The sequence below is a fragment of the Chrysochloris asiatica genome, unplaced genomic scaffold (assembly GCF_000296735.1).
Source record: "Chrysochloris asiatica unplaced genomic scaffold, ChrAsi1.0 scaffold00014, whole genome shotgun sequence".
Taxonomy (NCBI): domain Eukaryota; kingdom Metazoa; phylum Chordata; class Mammalia; order Afrosoricida; family Chrysochloridae; genus Chrysochloris; species Chrysochloris asiatica.
The window spans coordinates 18,816,598-18,823,331 of NW_006408532.1; the positions used below are offsets into that span (position 1 = coordinate 18,816,598).

Consider the following 6,734-nt stretch of genomic DNA (forward strand, 5'->3'; position numbering starts at 1 on the left):
GACGGCACTTAACAACAACAACATTATGAAGAGGTTTTAAGAAGATTGAAAGCTGCATGGGTGAGAAAAAGGCAAATATTCTTGCACCAAGGAATTTTGTTTCCCGTCAAGAGAGTGTACCTGTTCATTCTTTGAGGGTATCAAGGAATACAAAAATTTCATTGGAAACCTTACTTCACTCATCCTACCATACTGATCTTGCCCCTTCAGACTTATTATTACTTAAACTCAACAAATAATTCAAGGAAAAAAACAAAATTGCCATTTTGATATGGTGTAAATGGAAATGTGCAGAATTCTTTTGATAAGGGTTATTGCTGCTGAGTGTCATTGAATCTGGTCCAACACATAACGACCCAGTATAGGGTTTCTGAGAAGTAGCTGGTAGGTTTGAACTGCCAACTTCGTGGTTTGCTCTTCAACACTTTACAGAGGTCTTACGCAGATTTGCCCAGTGCAATATGTCATTTGATTTCCTGACTGTTGCTTCCATGAGTGCTGATGGTTAATCTTAGGAAAATGAAGTGTTTGCCAATTTCAATGTTTTCTCCATTTATCTTAATGCTATCTATTGGTCCAGTGGTGAGGATTTTTGTTTTCTTTATATTGAGGTGCAACCCATATCAAAAGCTGGGGTCTTTGATCTTTATCAGTAAGTATTTTAAATCCTCTGCTTTCAGCAAGCAAGGTTGTATAATCTACATATTGCAGGTTGTTAATGAGTCTTCCTTCAATTCTGATGCCGTTTTCTTCATCAGGTTCTTGGATTACATGCTCAGCATACAGACTGAATAAGTATGGGGATAGATGTAACCCTGACACACACCTTTCCTGATTTTAAACCATTCAATTGTCTCTTTTTCTATGTGCTGGTGCCTCATGAACACACTGTGAGAAATAACTCTTGTGGGCATGGTCCATCTTCAAGAATTCATGTGGTTTCTAGGCCTGACAAACAGATTGTTGATTTACACACAGGGAGGGATATGTAACCAGGCTGTTCTAGGACTAGGGAATTTAAATAAGAATACAGCCACTAAAACAATGGGCAAGCCATTTTGGCTTCTCTGGGGGGAGGGAAAATGGGACATGCCATAGAAATGTATATGGGGAACTGGAACTGAAGGAGGGGCTTTTTGGAGACAAGTATAAAAACCATTTGTGGCACGCCATGAGGCACATCTGCCCTTGTCTATGGGGCTGCGTGCCTGGTTTTGCAAAGTCGAATAAAGAAAACCTCACTCTCGCTAAAATGAGTACAGATTAGATTACTTGAGCGTTTGTCAGTATAGACAACGTTTCTCACAACAATGACCGCATTGGAATACCCTTTCTTCTCAATATTCTCCATAGTTTGTCATGATCCACACAGTCTAACGCTACTTCATAGCCACTTGTAATTGCAATTATGGTGATTATATAGATTATCATAACAATAATGTTTACTATATAATACAATGTTATCAGTGTTTTCATGTCTGATAAATAACATCAGTATGGATGGTTTGTGCAATTGGCTAAGACACTCTACTGCTAACTGAAAGGTGGGGCATTTGAGTACACACAGAAGTATCTCAGAAGAAAGACCTAATGATCCTCTTCTAGAAAACTTTGCCATTGAAAACTCTATGGCGCACAATTCTACTATGGCACATATGGGTCACCATGAGTTGGTGATGACACAATGGCATTCCTCTGGTAGCATAGTGGTTATGAATTGGGCTGCAAACGTTAAGATCAGCAGTTTGAAATTACCAGCCACTTTGCGGGAGAATGATGAGGCTTTCTGCTCCCATAAAGATTTACAGCCTTGGAAACCCTGTACAGGATTGCTATGGATTGGAACCGACTCAACAAAGGCATAGTAATTATTTTATTGTGGTACTATTAATTTATGGTTATATTAAATACCTTTCCCCTAGTTTTAGTACTTAAACATGAGGTGAATTGAGGATATTAATTATGTTGAAAACTTTTCCTATGACTCAGTCGCTCATTTGTTTTTCAGGATTTGAAACAATATCAACCTGTCTGTATTGGAGTTTTCTTTATTTGATACGCTATCCAGAAATTCAAGCCAAAATTCAAGAAGAAATTGGTAATGTACTTTGATATAAAAGTTGTAATTTGGTCGTACAAGTTTTCTTATACTTATCTCTTGTATTATTAAATTACAAAATTGCTTTTCTTTCAGATGGAAACATTGGGCTAAAATCACCCAGATTTTCAGATAGGAAAATTTTGCCCTACACTGAAGCTTTCATAAATGAAATATTCAGACATGTCTCCTTCCTTCCTTTCACTATTCCTCACTGGTGAGCATATTATTATTCTCTAAAAATGCACCATAAGGTTGGGAGGGGAAATAAAGAATCTTGGAGCTCACTGGAATATTTCAAGTGCCTTAGTACTTATGTTAATTATTATTTTAATAGTATTTTCAATCTGATTTCATTTTATTTTATTATCCCTGTAAAGAAATGTTTGAGTAAAGCCAGAGCATATTTTTTGGACATTTTTTCATAACCTAAAGTCTGATGCCATTAACTTTCATGTTGTATGCATTATTAACAGGAGAGAAAGGATATAGATATTCCAAGCAATTGATAATTCAGCAATTATATCTGCATTTGACTATGAAATGTCATAAAGACACACTTTACCTTCTCCTTCATTTACAGGTGATTTGGCTTCATTTTCAGCAGCCTGGACTTTTTCTGGGCAGTAGTCTAAGGAACTCAAAGTTGCCACACCTTTAAATTCCATTAATAGAAATTTGAAAATTTACTGCAACTGATGCCAGAATCTTCAGCACACAAACACATGCCAAGACTGATAAAATAGACAGGCTGTATTAAATATGAATCTAGAAAACAAAAGTTCTGAGGTTCTGAACTATTTCTATTTCACACAATTAAAATAGAGAATAATTTTTTTCTTCCCATCTTGAAATAGTTATGGAGTGGGAGTGTATCTTTCCCCAGAAAGCTGATATAATTATTCAGTAGTTTGTCACAGCAATATGTAGTGTCCTTAGCTGAAATATCACAATGGGACCAACCACCAATGAGGCAAAGTCAAGGCCAAACAGTAAGACAGGCTCCTTTATATAGTTTGCTCTCATTATTCACAAATCATGCTTGTAAATCCCTAGTAACTCCTTACTTTTAGCTGCTACATCAGATCTTCTTTCTGGTTGAAGCAAATTTTGTTTTTATTATTAAACTTTAACTGAAGTTTAATAGATATTCTTACATTTAAAGAAGTAACTCTTCTGTCTGATGACATTCATAAGGAGACATATAAGGATATGACCTATCCCTCTACCAAGTAATCTTAGGAACAGAGAGGTCTTATCAAGTTTATGTGCATCACTTGGGATGAAAAAGAACATATATTTGGGACTCTGGAAATACATTTCAGAGAGTGAACAGAAATGTGTTGAGATACACAAGAGGTTATACATAGAAGGAGTTGATTCTTGCAAATGAAACATAGATCCCTTACTCGTTTGGCTTCCCTCTTCCTGGGTTTGGGGGACACCTAATATATAATGTCCATATTATTTGTCAAAGTTCAGTACCAATTGTGACACGGACATAGATATAGAAGTCAAAATATTAGCTTTTTTGAATTATGAGAGTTAGTTTGGAGGATTGGGCTTCCAGTAGACCAAATAGGTTTGCTAAAACATCTAACCTAAATTAGACATTTTCCCCACTCTGTCTCTGTCAGGATTGGAAAATACCATGTTTTCCCCAACAGGATGAAGGTGCTCCTCTAAGTCCCTCCCATGGTTGGTTGGTGTAAAGAGAGAGCTGACTGGTGTAAAGAGAGAGCTCAGGACTGGCTAAGCCAAAAGTGAGAGTGTCCTCTCACAAGCAAATGAAAACACCACTGCTTCTCCTTTGGGGAGGGATGCAAGGGCAGTGTTGTTGTAGCGACCCTGCATGGGGTTTCCGAGAAACAGCTGGTGAGCTTGCACTGCCGACCTTATGGTTCAAACCAACTTTTCAGTCCAGTGCATTAACCCACAGCACCCACCACACCAGAACTCCAAGGGCAGTGCTGTGAGGTGGGAATGCAGCGTAGAAACAACAGTGAATTCTACCCATGCAAAATTATAGTGTTATGAAAGAGGAAGCTTTACAGATAGAAGACTGAGAATGGGACTAAAGAAACAGAATGTTTGTGTTAGAGGTAACTTAGAGAGAATTCCACAGAACCAACGCCTTGATTTTACAGCTGGAAAAACAAAAATCACAAAGCAGGCAAAAAGAAATGTGCCCAACACGCTATTCATGGAAGCCTCTAGATTTCAGATTTCACAGTTCCAAATCCATGATTCCTTCCACCAAGCACTAAAAGATGCTATACTTTCATTTTCAAATGTATTAATAAATGTCACAAGTGCAAATTAATAAAGGCCACAAGGACTTAATGCTATCTTTTCCCTCATTATAATTTGACCTGGCTACCCATGGCCAACTTAGTCATAGAAATATTATGAGAATTTTCTATTAGTATTTTAGATTATAGCAATGCCTTGCCTAAAATAAGTGTGCAATGTGATGCACTAGACTGCAAAGTTGGTTTGAACCACAAGGTCAATGGTTCAAACTCACCAGCTGCTCCTTGGAAACCCTATACAGGTTGCTACGAGTTAGAACTGACTCAATGAAACTTAACAACAGCAACAACAACATATGTTTAATGGAGTTCTGGTATGGTGCTGTGGGATAAGGGACTAGACCACAAGGTCAGTTTGAACTATAAGATCAGTGTTTCAAACTCACCAGCCACTCCTTAGAAACCTTACACAGGGTCACTATGAGTCAGAATTGGCTCAGCGGCACTTAACAACAACACCATATGTTTAATAAATACAAAAACAATTTTATAGTAGGTGAAAGGTTTTTTAATTAATAGAAATATACATATTTAAAAGGATTTCATGTCACCATGAGAGTAAAAATTTAAAATAATCTGTGGATTCTGGGGGGAAATTAAGGGATGTCTTATCTGAATTTCCAGAATGTGCTATAATGTGTTATTTTGCTTTCTCAGCACAACAATGGACACTTCTCTGAATGGCTATTTCATTCCTAAGAAAACTTGTACTTTCATTAACATGTACCAAGTAAATCATGATGAGTAAGTCACTACTATGATTTCTTGTGATAAACCTGTTTGTTTACTATTTATCAGTCTGGAAAACATTTATCTACGTGTTGCTATTGTTCTGTCGGTTGTGACTTGCAAGGAGCTCTGGTAATGTTACTATTGTTGTTAAGTACTGTGGAGTTGGCTCTGACTCATAGTAACCCTGCACAGGGTTTCCGAAGCTGCAGATCTTTACGGGAGCAGAAAGCCTCATCGTACTCCCGCGGAACAGCTGTAGTTTCGAACTGCCGATCTTGAGGTTAGCAACCCTATTCGTAACCACTATGCTACCAGAGCTCCTTCAGTGGTTACCAATTGGGCTACTAATCTCACAGTCAGCAGTTCGAGACTATCAACTGTTCCGCTGGAGAAAGATGAGGCTTTCTGCTCCCGTAAAGATTTACAGCCTTGGAAACCCTGTGCAGGGTCGCTATGAGTCGGAACCGACTCCAAGGTATTTAACAACAACAACAACAACTTGGGTGGGAACAGACTCGATGGCACTTCACAACAAGTGGGTTTAAACCACCAACCTTGTGGCATATTTCTTAACCAAACTATATTCCTTCTGCTTCTCTTTTGAAAGGTTAAAAGAAGCTTCCCTTCTCCTACTTCACTTACAATGCAAAGGGTGATCTCAATATAGATTTATTCAGGGCAAATCTAATTTCAGAAGTGGGTTAGTAGGGGTAGGTGTGAGCCAAGGACTTTATGGGGTCACTCTCTGCCTGGGTTTGGCCAGCTGGTATTTGAAGTGCAGTTTGAAATCCCCCTCGTAATTATAATGTTGTAAAAGACGCAACCGGAATTCTTTACCATTATTATTATTATTTTTTCCTTTAGCTAAAACCTGACACATAGCAAACAATCAGTAAATACTAGCGGAATAAAATGCAGCTAAAAGATAACCTTGGAGTCTTGGCGAGGCTCTGGGCTGTGAAACTAAAGGTTGGCAGTGCAAACCTACCAGCTGCTCCTCAGAAATCGTCTACAGGGACTTTATGAGTAGGAACCAATTCAATGATACTTAACAAAAACAAAAACTCACCTTTACCAAACATAAAATGGAAGGGTGAGACGAAGATGCCTCAGATAGGAAATTGAGGACTATTATTGTAAAAATTTGTGGAACTCTTAATTTTAAAATAATTAAACTTTAAAATAAATTATGAGGTCTTTATTAACTAATGAATCACGAGACATTTTAGTGAAAATAAAGTTAACAACTATACCCAATTTTTATTACAAATAAATCTATCAACATACTAAAAGAAAGAGTAACACACAAATATATATATATATATATATACACACACATATGTACATATGTGTGTATATATATGTATATATACGTATATACATGTATATGTATATATGTGTGTGTATATATATACAGAGAGAGAGAGAGAGAGTGAGAGAGTGAGTCCTGGTGTGGTGCTGTGGGTTAATGCGCCAGACTGCAAAACCGTTTGAACTGCAAAGTTGGTGGTTCAAGCTCACCAGTCACTCCTTGGAAACCCTATACAGGGTCGCTATGGGTCGGAACCGACTCGACGGCACTTAACAACATC

The 6,734-nt window shown here is 37.7% G+C and overlaps 1 pseudogene; it reads left to right on the forward strand.

Moving 5' to 3' along the window:
• LOC102840383 overlaps positions 1–6,734 on the forward strand; it is a 15,546-nt pseudogene that overhangs the window by 7,590 nt on the left and 1,222 nt on the right.